General features: G+C 39.3%; 1 protein-coding gene and 1 long non-coding RNA gene across 5 annotated transcripts in view; one reads left to right on the top strand and one right to left on the bottom strand.

Annotated features, from left to right (window-relative positions):
- Nucleotides 1-17,983, top strand: part of nherf1b (NHERF family PDZ scaffold protein 1b) — a 28,054-nt gene that overhangs the window by 1,457 nt on the left and 8,614 nt on the right. The window lies entirely within an intron of this gene.
- Nucleotides 1,597-17,955, bottom strand: LOC114160448 (uncharacterized). 4 transcript variants are annotated; one of them, XR_003598764.1, is made up of 3 exons: nt 15,109-17,955; nt 3,445-3,506; nt 1,597-2,046 (listed from the first exon to the last, which is right to left on the bottom strand). It is a non-coding gene; the product is annotated as an uncharacterized LOC114160448 (long non-coding RNA). The 4 variants fall into 4 exon arrangements; XR_003598765.1 differs by having other exon boundaries at nt 3,460-3,506; XR_003598763.1 differs by lacking the exons at nt 1,597-2,046; nt 3,445-3,506 and adding an exon at nt 12,901-14,666.

Genomic DNA, 17,983 nt, shown 5'->3' with positions numbered 1-17,983 from the left:
GTGCTTTAAGGAATCTTTAAGAGTAAATAATCCAGTTCAGGGGCGTGCCGTGGTGGCGTAGGGGTTAGCGCGACCCATGTTTGGAGGCCTTGAGTCCTCGACGCGGCCGTCGCAGGTTCGACTCCTTGACCCGGCGATATTTGCCACATGTCTTCCCCCCTTTCCTATCAGCCTACTTTCATATATGGGACACTAGAGCCCACAAAAGACCCCCTGGAGGGGTAAAAAAAAAACTAATAATAATAATCCAGTTCAGATCTTCAAATCGGATATCAGCTTTAGTGCCAGTAGGTAACTGTGATGAACAATTTGGGTCCACTTGACAAGTTGTATTTTTTTTATATACATATATATATAATGCTCATCGCTATTCGTGACCCCCTGAATGTGCCACCCTGGGTGGTTAGCCATAATGCCCATACCACAAATATTGCCATTTCACAGAGGAATCACCTACAAATAAAATATGTTCTGGATTCTGACACATTTAGGTGAATTATTGAGTCAAATGAAAACAAGCAGAGTAAAGTTAAGGAGAATCAAAAACAAAACTTCAGATTCTGCCGACTACAGCAAATCGACTTCACCAAACAGCAGGGAATAATTTGGTTCTGTTTATTTAATCTTCACACAATGAATCTCTTTATTTGATTTTGTTTCACCCTTTCATCTTTGCCTGCTAAACATTATGGGGGAATTTTGTTTTTTTTCTTCAGTCACTTGTCTATGTCCTCTTTTATTTTGTGTGTGTGTGTGTGTGTGCGTGAGGCTGTGTTTCACTCGAAGCACTTGAGAAGACGCTCCAGTCGAGGACAGCTGTGGCCCCTCGCTGAGCTTTGCTGGATGTTTACCCCCGGGGCTGTTTCTGTCCGTGTCCAAATAACGCTCATCCTCAGAGGGGCAGAAAAACACAAAATTAAACCTGTTATAGCTTCTTTTATTGTATATTCTGCAAACTGAACCATAAACGGTTCCCACGGTGCTGCAGGAGCCTGATAAAACGTAGAAAGTGTAAGAATAAAGGCGCTTAGGAATCACCTTGTTGAGAAGCCGCTTCAATTTTTTAAAAAGTAGATTTGCTTTTCGTTCTTTTTGCTTGATGATTTTCAATAAAATATATTCATAAATGTAAGAATCTACTAGGTTATTATAGAGAAATCTAAAGAGGACTGCATGTGATTTACAGTTTGTTTTTAAGCTCTTGTTTTTATGAAATACAGCATGGGGAGATCTGCTGTTTCCCTCAGTTGTATAATTTTTCTGTCAGTGATGAGTTGCATTAATATCCTGGAGAGAAATCAACCTATTTTTTTCTTCTAGGTTGTTTTCTTCTCAATTGTCACCCTATAAATCTGTAGAGAAAATCTGAATCTGTCAGGTTGTGTGTGTGTTTTCTCAGAAAAGCGTGTAAAAACCCAAAGGGACAAGAATTTCAATTTTTTTTAAAATTGATAAATAAAATCATTCTTAGAAATCGCCTACCTGATAAATTGGTGCAAACTTCAGCTGCTGTCTTATGTTGAACTGGAGAATGTCTTTTTCGCTCCTGCCAGATGTTTAAAACTTTAAAAAAAAGACACAGAAACCATTGTCTTCTAAGTTGAATGCAATTATGTTTATTGAATGAATCTTAAAAGCAGAATCCCCTGCTGCGCTACATTCGTCTTAGTTCATAACAACAATATAATGACAGCTTTGGGTTTTCCAGTGCAGGCTCTTCCATTTGGATTCATGTTTCTGGTATTTAAAAGATTTTTTTCCTCTTTCTCTCTCTCCTTCTCACATGAAAATAGAAACTGCCCACGCTTGTTTGTGCTCCGCACTTGAGCATTGCTGGGTTGTGTTGTTTGTCCTACGAATACACAGCAATTGTTCTTGTGTTTACTCCCGATACTCTCCACAGATGGCCTAATGGAGCTGCGGCAGTTCACTTGAGTCTGGCACGCAAGCCAAGGGGAAGCGGCGTCGAGGCAAACAATGGCGCTCCCCAACAAAGTCGTTTTCAAGCGTTGGGTTTTTAATTCAGCAGCTTCCCATCGCCTGAACCTAGACAAAAAATATTTAAAAAATGAGACCCTGAGTAAATAATGTTGAGCAGCAAACCCAGTTGGGAATTTTCTTTGCGTTGAAGATGATTTTCCGTCGACATCAGAGCAGATTGTGGTGAAAATTAGACTCTAGAGACGCCTCCAAGTCTCTAGTCTCTGCTTTGCAAGGGCACCTCGAGGCGTAATGTTGCGTTAACTCGACTGTTTCTGGAATTTTCTTCCTGCATCCTGTCTGGCATTCCTGTGTCCAAGCATTGTCGCTCAGCCAGTGACACACACACACACACTGATCGCATACACTCCAGGCACACTCCGCTCCTGTTCAGAAGTCCAACTCTGCTTGTCTGATCTCACCTTTTTTTTTTTTTTTTTTTTTTGCGGCCCGAACTTTGCATGTACTCTCTGGAAGCTGAGGAGGCTAAGCTTTGCGGTTGCCACGGCAACGCTGGGTCGAGCGTGTGCGCGCGCTTGCAGGCCTTGTGAAAGTGTGCGCGAGGACCGAGGTAGGTGGAAGTGAGAACGTGTAAGAGAAGGGAGGTGTGAAAAGCATGGATGAGCGGTGATTAAGGGTCAGAAACGTTCAGTTCGCCCCGGGAGAACAGAGTCCGCTATCGTCACTGCAGAGCGGAAAAACAGACCAAAGCACATCGGCCGTTCCAAAGGTCATTGCTCTGTTTACCACGCTGTAAAATTTTTACTCTGTCATCAGGCAGGAAAGTGCCTGGAGGATGTAGCCTCTGCCGTTAATAAAAATATTGGGCATAAGGGTAAAATTTATAGAAATTGGAATGCAAAAGTTGAGTTATGTAGTCAAACACAATATTTTACTATTTAAATGCTTAAAAGTTGAGGAAACTTTATGAATGTTCATGCCAAATTTATTTATATCAGCGTGTATCTAGGCAACAAAATATTCTAGCAGCACAAGAATAAAAGATTGGTTACAAAAAAACATAGAGCGTCCCAGAAACTGAGATATTCTGAGCTAAACTTTGTTGGATAAGGTCCAGGAAATTAACGATGCCAAAAATATGCTCTAATTTACATATTATTATGAAAAGATTTAGATAGTATAGATATCTTAAAGTGGTAGTATATGTTGTTGAAGTGGAGTTATGTGGAGTATTTATCAGCAGTCAGTGTCTGACCTAAATGGTACTCGTCTGATTTTGGAAAAACATAAACAACGTTGGATTTAATTGGTAGTCAGAACTTCAATATGTGTATCACTAAACATCTAATGTTGGTATGTTCTAGATAGAAGTTGCCTGTTGTTAATGTTCGAAAAGATTAATTTAATAAACATGCTCACAAATAGAGGTTATACAGTATCATGGTTGCCTCTGGTGTAATACTAATAGTAGATGTAAATAACCTTGCAATAAATAATTTATACCTGCAAGATACTGACTGTTTTTCCAAGGTAACCCCATATAAATCAAATCAGCTGGCGCTTCCCTTTAAAAACAATAAAAAAAGAGCAGTATTTAATGTTTAAGACCCTCAACGGTGCCAAAAAGAGCAAAATAAGGACCAGCAAACATCAAAACTTTTACCTTGAAATATTACATATTTAGACAAAATAAAATCTTTTGAGAATCCAGGCATTCACATTAGTCTGAGCTAGTACAAAATAGGTAACTCTCACGTCTCTTAATGCGAAAGTTCATTTCTGAGAGAGCTTGAATATTGAAAAGAAAAACATTCTTCATTGACAACACTTTCATTAACACACCTTTTTGGCTATTCTTGCATAGTGTGGTGTATTATTTAACACACAATGTGTTCAAAGTATTGTGTGCAGTACTATTTTTTTCTTTCAGAAAAGCAGCTTCACAAAAACCGGTGTGAGTAAATTTAGTTTATGTAACTTGGAGCTGATAAGGCAGCTGTTGCGCCTACTAGGTTTAGAGAAACGATTAACTGTGTAATTTTAAGCAAAATCAATGAGTTTATGACTGCTGAATCATGTGTTTTCTTTTAGTCATTAGTCACAGTATTTGCAAATAATTAATCATCCAAATGAGCAACATTGTATTTTAAATTGTAGATTTGGACCAAATGTAGCCATTTCTGATAAAAACAGTGCCTATGATTCAGATCGCAGAAACAGGGTGTGATATGTTATTTTGGAAGCTCCTCTCTTCACCACTGGCTGCTTTCACAAGCTTGTCTTTAAACTGTAATTACAGAAGAAGAGCACTTGTGTCAGATGAAATTGGCTGTGCCGAGATGAAATCTAAAAAGCAGGGAGGCGTTTCTAAGTTTATATCTTTGTGTGTGTGTGTTTGGGATTCTGCAGTCCTAGACACCACACACACACATACATGAGGTAGAGTTTGTGTCGAAGTGCCCTCTGTTTGCCATTTCTTCTCTCTAATCTGATTCCTATAAAAGCTGCTTATTAAAGAGCCTGGAACCGATGTGTCACCAGTCACGCCTGACACAGTTTTATTCTCACTTTATTTGGAAACCTGTGCAGAACGGCTTGTTTTTTGCAGCAGACTCAGCCTAACGCAGTTGTGAGAGGAGATTTAGTTTAGATTTTTATGCCCAAAGCGTTACATGGTCCTTAGAGATTACATTCGGTTCGGTGTGGTTGTGTAAGACAGCTGTGACTCATGTGAAGAATATTTTAACCGTCAAAGCTTTCAAACACGTTTTCAATTTCTTAAAGTTCTGTTTTTTTTCAAAACTAAGGATCTTCAGCAAAGTGTTTTGCGAAAGTATTCATACGCCATGGCATTGTGTGTATCTGATTGGGATTTTGTCTGATAGGCCAACACAGTGTAGCACATCATTGTAAAGCTAAATAAAAACTTGCTTTAGTTGCAAATTTTTAGCAAGAAAATCTGAAAAGTGCGGCATGCATTTGTCTAAGGAGTCAGAATCACCTCATTTGCGTCCACAGATTGTCAGATGGCATGTCAGACTGAATGGTTTGACTAAGCGTCTGTGGATATCCGTTATTTCTGGGTCTTCCAGATTCCAGATTCCAGATTGAAGGTGAACCTCCAACCAAATCTTAAGTCTTTTGCAGCCTCTTATAAAATTTTGTACATATTTGCAATTAATTTACTCTTATCCGTCTTCCCATCAGCTCTGAGCTGCTCTGATCTGCTTTATTAGCATTACGTGGAACATTTATCAACATATTTGATGTGTTTTTTTTTTTTTTTTACTTGATGATTTTGATGATGGCTTCTGACAAAATTCAATGCTTATCGCTTATTTTATAATTGGTGACAGTATGACGTTTTTATGATGTGGAGCACTTTGAACTGCCTTGTTGCTGAAATGTGCTACACAAATGAACTTGATTTGACTGAGTGTCTTCATCTGCGTGATTGCTTTGGCCCCTAACATTTAAAAAAAAAACCTATTTAAATTTTGCTATAGTTTTTTTTTTTTCTTGCCACTCCATAAAGAAAAGATTTATTCAGCTGGATCCCTGCATCTCTTCTATTGTTACCGTTGGTTCTCTTGGCTGCTTTCTAAATAATAATCTCCTTGCTCCGCCTGTCAATTTAGGTGGATGAATGTGCGTTGTGTTGTAGCCTTTCCATTTTCAGATGATGTAGCTTTGTGAGATATCCAAAACCTAATCCTGCTTTAAACTTCCCCACAATTTTCTCCCTGTCTGCTGTGACGTAAGAGTGGACATGATTACATATTAAGGGATTTTTTTTTTTTTAAAGTAAGTGGTTGGAAGAAAAAGCATTGAAAACACTTAATACGGTATGAATAGAGTGTGTTTGCCAGCAGAGTTTGAGCTCAAGTTACTGACATTGAAAGGCATGCTTTAAGGATTAGCAGGTTGATAAGGCTGATAATAGAACAGACGTCAGCTTTGAGAATTTATTTGCACTAGAGGCAGAAATGGGCACACCTACAGTAACTATTCGAGCCAGGATGGTCAGGAGGAGGTTCTGAACTCAGGACGTTAACGCCGGTTTCCTGTCATTGTTGTTGGCGTAGGATTCTCCCACTTCCTTCAGCTTGATCCCTCTCTGACCCATCTTTCAAGGACAAACAATCTTTCATCTAAAAAAAAAACATATTATCCCATTATAAATGGTGATGTCTGTTTGGTTATCTCTTACCTTCTGCCTAAGAATGGATGCTAAGCTTTTGGTTAAACGTAAGCAGTTTGTTCAGCTGATGGTTTGCTGCCTCTGAAAGTCTGGTTACTCTAAAAGCTACTGTGACAAAGCCAGGTTATTATTCCCTGTTTGTGTAACGAAGCGCCGTCTGACAGGATCAGATGTACCGAATGATTCATTCAGACCACCTGCGGACTCCCAACTTGAACATGCGTTGTCGCATTTAAATTTGTCCTGTGTGGGTGTTCAGGCACATATTGAGGTGGACACGTTTGCATGCGCAAGTGCGTTCTGGAGCAATTTCTATTTTGTTTATAAGATTTGAACCTTCTGATAGGTTTGCATATTCATGTTCCCCTTTTGAGAGATCAGCGCTTCGGCCTGAGATGTAGATACAACAACAAAACGTCTAGTCGAATTTTGTGTTTATCAGTACAAGCTAGATAAAGAAATACACCAAGTGCACACATACAGCACTTCTATAATAGAGCTGTAATGATCAGATCAGCCTCCACCAGCAGCTGGCATTCACAAATACTTGTCAGAACGTTGTGGTTCATTTGCAATCTTCCATTTTTGTACATCGTTGACGTACTGATACAAATGTTAGTCAGTTCAAAATTTTCTTTAGAAACTATATAAAGTAAGTGAAAAAAACAAGAGCATTTTAAATATTTCTTCTAGCCTTCCTGTTGTGGGTGATCATTAATTGTGTGTACAATTAGTAGAAGTGAAGCCACATCATGTTTCTGAAGGAATTGATTTCTAAAACAAGAAATATTATTACAGAGTGGACGTCTAAAAATGTCTTTAGCATCTTACTTTAGCGGTTAGCTGTGGTTAGCATGAATAAAACAGTAGTCTCCTGATGTATTCATGGACAACATACATTTTTATCTTAAATATGAAATGTAGAAATGGCTGCCAAGATTTCCAACATTTGCTGTTCTCTTGTCACCTGCTGAAGTCTTTCACTCTGTCACTTTCTCAAGGCCTGGATAAAAAAATGCACACACATTGTAGAAGTCACAGTTTTCATTTAAATGACTTGTAATATTTGTTACAGCCTTTGACCTCAATAGAAACACCTTGCTAGTGCTGAAAATAGGTAACTTTACCCAAATCTAGGTGCTCAACAGATTAGAGTTTTGTTATCGTAAACCGTGTTTATTCCTAGTGAACTTTCCTCAAGTCGGGTATTTCTAAACCACTGCCAACATTTCCATACATAAAATCTTAACTAAAAATCATAGCAAACCTGAGAGATAAAACAGATCACTGTTGCTGCATTATGTTTAGCTTTGCCATTATCTTTTAAAGTCTTGCTCTCACTTTCTCAAAGCCTGAATAAACAACAGAGTGTACTCAGAGGGCAGTGTCATGTCTCTGCATGCTGTGGAAAATGTGCTTTTCTTTCTACGCGATTCTAAATTGATTTGTAAATTTAACTTTTAAGAGTTAGTCACTCAGTAACAGAGGGCTGTACTATAATCTAGTTTCACTTATCCCTGAGGTATTTCAGGTTTTATAAAAGAAGGATATCAATAAAAATAGTTTCTTTTGTGTTGCTGCTTCGACTTGAAAAGCTGCGTGCCTTGTGGAAGGTAACCCACTATAAGCAGAGTGTTGTCATAAAAGACTACACACCCTCTGGCAATGTTTTCTAAGAATGTCCTGTGCAATATTTGGGGGAAAACAGAGAAACGTGACACAACACATAACAATCTAATTGGTGAAATAACAATCAGAGAGCAGAGTTGGCTTTTTAAAGTATATTGATATGTTTTTATGTATACATCCGCTAAAAAGAGTGGCGACAGGAAATGAGAGGAGGCAGAAACAAGGGTAGGGCAACATAAATCCTCAGCTGGCCTTCAACGGGGAACCCTGTCATTTTAACCCTTAACAAACACAGACATCTCTGTATGCAATTTTGTGTGTGTGGGGGTGTGTGTGTGTGTGTGTGTGTGTGTGTGCGCGCGCGCGCGCGTCAGCTCATGTTCCCATGTAATGTTGCTTAAATGTCAAACGATTCAAAACAAAAGCTCCCTCTGGTAAATGTTTAGCTCCAGATAATTAGGTGAAGAACACTGCATCGTTTTAATAATCAGGATCATAACAAATAATCAGTCTGGAGTGTTCTCCATAACATGCCATCATTGCTACTTAGCACTCTATCCTCCTGAAAACTGTGTGACATCAGCCCAAACAACAGAGCCACTGTCTCCAGGTCAGGAGTGGAACCTGAACCCTTTGTGTGTGTGTGGGTGTGTGAGGTTGGTGGTGACTGGGTCTCATGGGATACTGGACAGAGACTCCACAATGGCACATTCCAAGTCTCCACTTCATTATGCTAAAGGTTCACCACCCTGGCCGGACAATGAGCTGGAGGCTCTGCCCCGCCCTATCGGCGGTGGAGGAGGGAAATGACTCGACCCTCACCCCGTAATGCTGTCAGCCACTTTCTATTTAAATCCAGCGGCACATTCCTTTCAAATTTAGTTTTCATTATCAAAGTAGAAGAAATTATGCTGGATACATGGGTGAAAAAGAGGCAAAGGGATGCTGTGGTGGCGCAGGGGCAAAGCACAACCCACGTAGTGAGGCCTTAGTCCTCGCGCCGGTGGTCGCAGGGAGTCGAACCTGCGACCACCGCATGTCTTCCCCTCTCTCATCACCCTCCTTCCTGTCGAACTACTTCCAAATAAAGGCCACCAGAGCCAACAAAACCTCTAAGAAAAAGAGGCTAGAAGGAGCCTCAGGTACAGATTTACAAGATTCAAGGTTTCCCCCAGAAAACTTGCTAAGCCCGGTGGTTGTGATCTAGGGCAGTCATTCATTCAGCGGCCTGTCGTGTTTTTGAGTTAAAAAATGTTTAAAGTTGACAGGAAATTTGAAAATATCACTTGATAATTATGTGTTACTGAAAGATTGAAAGATTAATACCTGAACACTAACTATAAAATCTTTAAAAAGGCTTAAATAAATAAGCAATGCTTAGCATGGTGGGGGCACAAGTAAAGCTTGGTGGCCCGCCAGGCTTGTAATTCACTGGGGGAAACCCTTAGATTGAAAATTCTTTCACCACTCTATTTAACATTATGATACAGAGCTGTTAAATCTGTATAAGGACTGCTAACATTAAGGAGAGGGGTGACAATAGCTGTTGTCAACTATTTAGCTTTATTGGGTGTAGATGTTGGTAAGTTGATATGAAAAGCTGCTACGTCCACCAACAAAGCCTCCATAAGGAGCTTTTTTCTGCTATAAATTAAATATTCATGGGCCGAGGTGTAACCTTGTGTGTCCATGAGAGATTGAGGGGAGTGACAGAAAGCAGGTGAGAGTTGTTTTTAGCTACTGTTATAGGCGATTCGCAACTGTAGCATTTATTCAAATGCTTTCTTTGAATTAGAAATTTTCCCACGTCGAGTTCCAGGATGAAAATGTTGTCATCTTGGAAATAAATGTTTTAAATATGTTCATTTTTTAGTAACTGGATGTAATACCCTGAAAGAAAGACAGAGTATGCTGGGTTCAACATAGTAGACGAGATGCAACAACAGTTCTTTTATTAGCCCAAATCTAGCATCTATGCACCACAAATTTGGAACAAACTTCCAGAAAACTGTAAAACAGCTGAAACACTGACTTCTTTTAAATCTTAACTAAAAACCCACCTGTTTAGGATTGTATTTGAAATGTAATCAATTACAAATTTATTGATGGAACTTGACTTAATGCTGTGTTTTGATTATTGATTCTATGTTGCATTGTGTTTCTGTGTTTGTAATGATGTAAAGCACTTTGAAATGCCTTGCTGCTGAAATGTGCTATACAAATAAAATTTGATTGATTGATTGATTGATTCAAAACTATCTGAAATTATACTTTTGTCCCAGAACATGTCTCACTGTCTGTCTTAAAAACATAACAGTGACATCTACGTTCTGAAACTGTTCAGAACAGGATGAGAGCGCCACGTACAACCAGAAATGGTGATAAAAGAAAAGGTCCTTCCATCCACTGCTTCCAGGCCCAAACCGTCCCACATACAAACAGAACAAATCTGAAACAATAACTTTACAGTGCAGGCTCAAAAGTGATTGAGTACCAGAACCGAGCCATGAACCGCGAAGCTTCCAGGTTCTGTGGTTTTAAAGCTGTCACAGTAAGGCCACAGGAACAGAGCGTGCCCAGTACATGTCATCAGCTCTGCTTGTTTTCAACAAAGCCTGAGTGCTCAGCTTTTTTTCAATGTCACCATTTCTATTCTCCATGTCATCCTTTATTTTATGAGAAATTTCATTATTTATGTTTTTTGGATTCATCTATTGGGTTGTCTTTGTTGCGTATTTGGTGTATGATTGGATGATATTGCCACTGACTTGATTTTAAACAATCCTGGGTAAATACACATAATAATTTTTTTTTACCTGATGTTCCTTGTGAAATTATTCACATCCATAGAACTTTATTTCAAAAACTTCACAACGTTCCAACCCCAAACTTCAATGTGTTTTATTGGGCTTTAATGTGTGACAGACCAACACAAAGTTGCACGGAATTGAGAAGCAGAAGAAAATGTTATGTTTTTCCAAAGAAAAAGAACTATAAAGGCATCCATTTTTATTCATACTTTTTGAGTCAGAACTTTGTAAAGCAACCATTTGCTCCTGTAAGAACTGACATTTTTGTCACTTTTTTGCAAACCAACTCAAGCTCAGTCAGACTGGAGCAGATTGGTAATTCAATTTCAGTCTGCTGGGCCATTCTAACACTGGCTGCATGTTTGTGATTGTCATCCAACTGGAAAGTGAACCTCTTCCCCAGGATCAGGTCGGCTGGAGCCAACAACAGGTTTCTGAACAGCACTAGCAAGCATCTGACTCATCCATCTTCAAATTTGTGGCTTTTAACAGCTATCCAGTCCTCCTTTGCCCAAAGCAAGAGCTGCGTTCACATTCTCGCCACAAAGTTGAGCCTGTTCCCTGTGTGTGTTGGACTCCATCAGGGCTTTATTCCCCTCTCTCCTAGCCTCCCACCTGGTCCAATGATCCAGCTTGAAACCCAGCTTGGCTCACAGGGTTCACTCAAAACATGCAAGAAGCACAAAAATTTCTGCTATGCTTAAGAAAGACCAAGATTTACATCAAACGTTTATCGAGTCTGATCTTGAGGCTGTTACCTGCTCATGACAATCACAAGGACCACAAGGCTTACTTACGGTGTCCCGTGTCATGGAGTAACCATGGTGCCTGGCTGCATGTCACTTCAGCGGTTACTGTTTATGCTGATCAAAGAGGCCAGACTCATGTGAGAGACGTCTTGCTTCATTGGCACGACAAGGGAAATGGGGTCAAAGTCTGAACAGAGAGCTGACAGAGAAATGGCCGATAACCAGTTGTCACTGATGATCTACAGAAAGTGTGATTTCACAGCATGTCGTCTGTTCTGGATAAAGATGTTCTGCTAAAATGCATCGCTGTGGTTTTATGGGAAAATTTGGAATGTCACATTGGATTAAATGCTCTTTTCTTGTTTGTATTTTTTAAATGGATGCTCTTCTCTTACATTTCTGCCTGTGGTTATTTGTCAAATTGGCCAAGAATTAGGGAAAATATGAATTAAGTGGCTGGCTGAGTGGCAGGGCTGCAGCAGCTGAAATATCACACTCGAATTGCTCCCTCTGTGCCAGACACTGAGTGGTTTATGGCTCCAGCTCCCCTCCATTGAACAGCATCAGCACAACAAACTGGATAATGCAGAATGGCTGCTGGCTCAGGCGGCGGGTGATAAACATGACGGGTATTTATTATGACATTTGCGACTCCCTGAAGATTCATATCAGTCAAGCCTACTTGGAAGTCAGAGTTAAATATCTTGTTTAGAAGTGTGTGTGTTTGCAGCATCAACTTGATTCTTGGCCATTTTCTTTAGTGCAGGCTAAAATATTTCACAGATAACCAGGGAGGTTTCTAAAATATAATCTAAAGTCAAATAATTAACTATAATTAACTGAGCAGTGCCAGATGGCCACACAGGTTCTGGTTCTGCAGGAGGTTACTTCCTGTTAAAGGGAAGTGTTTACTCTCCACTGTCGCTACATGCAAGGTGGATGTGGAGAGATTGCTGCAAAGTCAACAACGCAACGACATGCTTGTCCAGGAGGAATGAATGACTCAGTGCGATCTGCTGGGTTTCCTTAGACAGAGAACTTTTTAAACTAATTTGAAAAACTTTAATAATGAGGGTCATTTGAAATATAATCATGACTGAATTTAAATTACTTTTATGAAGACGACTTGTTAGGACATGGTACTATGTTTACTGAACTGAATTAAACTAAATTATAATAAATTGGTCCTTTAAATTCGACTGTTTACGCATTTGTTGTGTTTTAATAACACAATAAATATAATAAATTTATTGTAGGAATGTTGGCATTTTACGTCACACTTTGAATTAGTTTGCATTATTCATTTAACTGATATTATGCTCTCAGGGCATTTATGATCTAGGCTTGTTACACCTGTGATTAACAAGGGTTAAAAAATTATACAGTGGTTAGTAACGGGTTAAAAACTTAACCCGTTAATTTCTCCTGAACTTACACACAACTACTTATAAGATTGTGCAACTTTTATTGTAGTTGCATGATCTTCTACTGAAATTTCCAGAGACGTTAATCAAACATTAAGCATATTTTTGCTAAGTTTATGGTGCCACGGCGAGTCCCAAAAACGAAGAACAATAAAAACATTTCTTTATTTTTGCTTTCCTTCTATAAATTAGGCTTTTAAGTTGAAATTGGTGACTTATTGATTCTGTAGCATAAACATGACCTGACACAGAGGCCTTAGTAACTCTTCAAAATGGGATAGACTAGGGATTGTCATTGAGCTATAATGTCAGACATGCAGCGTGTGTTTGGTTCTTTGGATGAGAAAGCAGTTCATAAAAATATAATTTGATGACAGGCAATATTCAGCACACACAAATAAGAAAGGAACAATGAGAGTTTAAACCTACCTTTGAATAAAAATACGGGAAGCTACATTAGATTTGACAATGTTGAAGGCGGCCTGGTCTGCTGAGGTTGGAGTAGGGGAAGTTCCTCTGATTTTACAGATACTCCTTACAGGGTTTCCCTGAAAGAAACTAGATATAATTACCCTTTCAGTCTTGGTTTGGCCAGATAGGATAGATAAAGTGACTTTTTGACACAATATTGAACTTATATCTCCTGAATTACCCCTATGTTAAGTACACATTCCACAATAAAACAGTAAAATTTTTGTAAAACTGTCCCATGAGTATAAATTCTTACATTGCATGTGTGTGGGCGTGTGTGTTTACTAGTTGATTTTGCAACGTTACTATGCTTGTCACATCTACTATTGCATCTATTGTTCTTGTTGATAACTTCTTCTACAGGGTAGGAAATTATGACTTCAGTTGATCAGTTTGAGATAGAAAGCTTCATGGTCCAATCTGTAGTGAGTCCAAATAAAGAAAATGTTTGTTGCAAACCACAGAGTAATGATTGTTGACATGTGATAACGCAGAGAACAAGTTTAAAAGAAGTTCTGTGTGTCTTTATGTGATTGGAAACCTATGAAAATACAATACAAGTCCTATGCAGAATCTTAAAATGATAAGAAAAAAAAGTAAAGCCTATTGTAACTGTCTGACATTGTATATACATTTTTCGCTTTTGCAAAAAGCATTCAGTTTTAGGCGCCATTATGTCAAACCGAATGGTGAAATTTGTTATCAGAGCTTTCAGAGGGAACACAGACCAGGTCTCGAACGCGATCACGTCAAGCTGTGAAGTGAATCTTCAAAACAAAGCAGGAGCTAAAGCTTCAGATTTATTTCTACAAAAGTGTCACGCACCTAAGGCAGTATTTAAAAAAAAAAAAAGTCCAAAAGGCTCCAAAAGCAGAAACAGATTCTTTGACTAGTTTTGTTCTAAAAAAAAAAAAAAAAAAGTTAAGAAAAGTGCTATTTTGAGGGTTTAAAATTTGCCAACAGTGAAAAACCCTTGAGGTCAAAACTGAATTATTTTAAATACCATCTTGATGGTATACATCTGCCTTCAAAACGAACACCTCGCAAAACCGAGAATAGCTAACCCATCTTCAGTTGGTAGCAACTTCCAAACTGAAGAGTTTGGATGGGAGTGCTAGTTGGAATAGATTAAGGATGATGCATTGCACTGATCTATGATTAAAAAATAAAAAAGTCCTAAATTCTACTTGACGTGTGATGACTATATTAAACTCACTTAGACATTAGATATGCTAATCTGCATGAAGACAAGTGGAAAGAGAAAGGGTTAGGGTTTCAGCCACGGCACTGGACTCCTTGGCGCTTGGTGGGCGCCCCAGCTGACGTTGGGCATCCCTGCGACTTGGGACAGGACACAGCTCACCCTGGCAGGGACAACAGAGGACGATCTGTGTCGCGGAGGGCCGAGGAATCTCCACGGCTCAGCAATCTGTGGAATCTGCTGAGCACACGCAACCCAGGACGAGAATTCAAGACACTGGCAAATGTGATTATACTTCAGCTGCTCAGTGCTTTAATGGTACAAGCACACTATGTACAATATGACAAAATGTTTCAGAGGAAACTATTTTTTAAGAAAGTGTTTAATCTATCCTAAAAAAACTGACTTATCCAACGGTATGTCTTATCTCCTTGACATTTTGTTTGTTTTAGTTTTCTTCCCAGAACATAAATCATGCGAAAGAATATGATACGTGGAAGGAAAACGGACTGAATCCTCGACTTGTGTTGCTTGTTCAGAGTTTGTTTGGTTAACGCAAAGCCTACAGAGAGGCTGTGAAAATCCCTAATTTCCTTTTGTAGCATGACACATGATAATACAACATCATCTCACCCGCGTGAAGCTCTTTATCTCTAAGGAAGCTTAAAAAAATAATCCTCACCATCTTGTCCCGCTTATCAATATTTGCCGCAGTTTTATGAAAGATCAAAGTCAAATGGCGTCTTTATTAGAGTTTGCGAAACGTTCCTTCCAGAAATGGAAAAAAAAAGAAATGTTTTTGAAACGAACACACTTTCAGGGACTCAGACTTTCACTTGGAGAAGAGAGGAAGTGAAGAACAGGAACTGTTGACACATCTTTCCTCAATAAGCTTCCGTCTGTTGGCTCAACTTCCTAACATGAAAGAGAAATCGGCACAAAAACAAGTAGAAGCTTTGAAACCCATACTGCACGCACACCGTCACGAGCAAAGAGGGTTTAGCTGATTAGCACATTCGGCGTGAGATGTCACTAAACAGTGAATCAAAGGAGTTTTTAACGTTGCACAAGAGATGGTGCTTTTCTGAGTTAAACATAGCTTGAAAATGGTGCAAAGTGCTTCTGTAGCATTGGGGGAACGGCAGTAAGAAAGGAAATGATCCACTAATTTAGACCCACTGACGCAAAATGAAGCGTAAAAAGCAGACTCCACCTTTTTGTCCCCTCTGTAATTTTACTTGCATCTTTGCAATTTAGAGCCCACGTAAGGCAATGCACGTTTTTTTTTATGCAGCCCTTAGCATATGCAATGTGTCCAAAGAGCTTTACACAAAATCCAAGGAAAGAAATGAAAATTACACAAAAGAATTAAGATGATTTTATATGCTAATTTAAAAGTCACACTCATGCCTCTCATTACAAAGTAGCTCATTAATAAGACCCCGATATTACCAATATTTTTACTCCCAATTTAAAGAAACTCCACATCATAGAAATGTAATAAATCTGCTTATACTTTTTACTTCTGCATGCAAATCTTGGAAAAGTCAACATTGAGTAGGAATATATTTATTTTCTGATTAGAAAACACATTCACGGTTAAGATTCAGAATTATGTATAATTTTTGTTTACAAAACTGACATATTTTCATCATTTCTTCCTTAACTTGCATCAAACAGACATTAAAGAAGCAAGCAAAAGTGAAGAGATCCTCAAAGGCTAACAGCTACACTTACTAGAGCTTTCTTTTTAGGGATGATTTTAGTAAATAGGAAAAAAAAATGCTGACACTGATGGAATGCAATGCAATTCTATCAGACATTAACCATCTACCCTTCTGCAAATTATATATGTTACGCTTGTTACTGATGCAAAACCATCCAGGGTGTGCTAAACTATCATTAAAACACAGATTGTAGATCCTTTTCCTAACTCTGAATTTCTGAATGTGTTTCTTTTTGAGATTTTTTAGCGTATTTCATGTTGTCAGTCAGGTCTTGCTTTAAAACGTATTGATTTTAGAGGTATGGCTTTGGTGAGGTTGATGAAACTGAACCAAAAATGTTCACAGTTAATTTATGATTTAACATTGAGGACAGTTACATTTTCACCTAGAAATTTGAATAGTTTTTTACCTTTAATAAATGAAATCATCATTTTGAAACGTTTGTATTTACTCAGGATATTCAAACATTTTGTGTGACATAAAAGCAAAAGGAGAAGAAATCTGCGACGGTGAAACTGCATTTTCACTGCACAGCATAATGGTTTATCAAATGCTGCTTTGTTACTGCGATGTTGCGTTGGCAGAGACTACAGTGACGATCATAATGCCATGCAATGTGCCGTTTAATTTCAGTTCTCATTGCTGAGGTGACGTTTTTCTTATATTAGGTCAATCTAACCTCAGAGGTTACGTTTCCAGTCTCTATCAGCTGCTGGGTTCGTACAAAGGGTCACAGACATTGTGATTCATTAATCACAAGAGTGGTGTGGCCTCTCTTTTTTCTCTATCACGCCACGTGACTTATAATAAATGAATTTCTCAGTTTTACATCCTCCGGTGTAGAAACTGATGTATATTGGTTTATATATTCTAACTGTTCCAGTTTATTCTTACGGTTTCTCTTTCTGCCAACACAGATCTTCCTCTAAACCTTTGTACTTCTGTTAAACCTGGTTAAACCTGAATTTCTCATTTTAGGTACTTTCTTCTGCAAAACGGAGCAGTTTGGTGGATGTGGGAGGGGTTGTTGGCTAAGAACAGCTGGCTTACGTAACAGCGAAGTGACAATCACTACTCTTTGGTTTCTGTATTGCGAGATAAATTGTTGAGTCAGGCTGCATCAGGTATTGAAATAAGTAAAGTTAATGGTTTTATGTGCTTTTAATTGGCCACTGATTTCTCTTGAAAGCGTCTGGTTGACTAAGGGAGGGAGCGTCAGGTCAGGTGTGACCACGGTGACAAAGATCGCCTTGACTCTAGAATTTCACTCATTATTTTAGCCTCGTCCTCTTTGATGACAAAACCATTCAACCCTCCCAGTTCTAAACTTAGTACCTGTTTCATCCCACCAGCGGAAGGGAGGCTCTGGGATCAGGCAGGAGGCTTTTTCCTGGATGACAATACAGCTCCGACTCTCCCTGCCATCTCGGAGCAGGATTGGTCGAGACAGGGATAGCAGAGGCGGTCAGAGGTCAACGCCCAGCTCCCATTGTCCTCCTCGGAGCCGCTCCGGAACCGGTCCCTTTTCCTCAGAGCCCCCTTCGCAAATACTCCAGAAACCTTCCCCACAGACCTCCAATCACAGACCCCCTTTCCTTCCTGGCGAGCACTCGGAATCACGTGGGCCGAAAAACCGCCGCTGAAGTTTACCCCTGATTGTTGAAAGCACGGCACACAACACAGCAGCATGCAGCAGCAGACACCTGCATGTTTGCCCTCGGCTTTATATTCATGGTAAACGAGTCACAGGAGCTCTCCGTCATCTTCGTGCCCCTTGTCCTCTCTGAGCCGACACCCATGGTGGAGGTATTTAGTTATTGTTTCTCCTCC

Source organism: Xiphophorus couchianus, chromosome 16, assembly GCF_001444195.1.
Source record: "Xiphophorus couchianus chromosome 16, X_couchianus-1.0, whole genome shotgun sequence".
Lineage (NCBI taxonomy): Eukaryota > Metazoa > Chordata > Actinopteri > Cyprinodontiformes > Poeciliidae > Xiphophorus > Xiphophorus couchianus.
The sequence above is the reverse complement of the archived record's forward strand: the minus strand, read 5'-3'. Positions and strand labels throughout refer to the sequence as shown.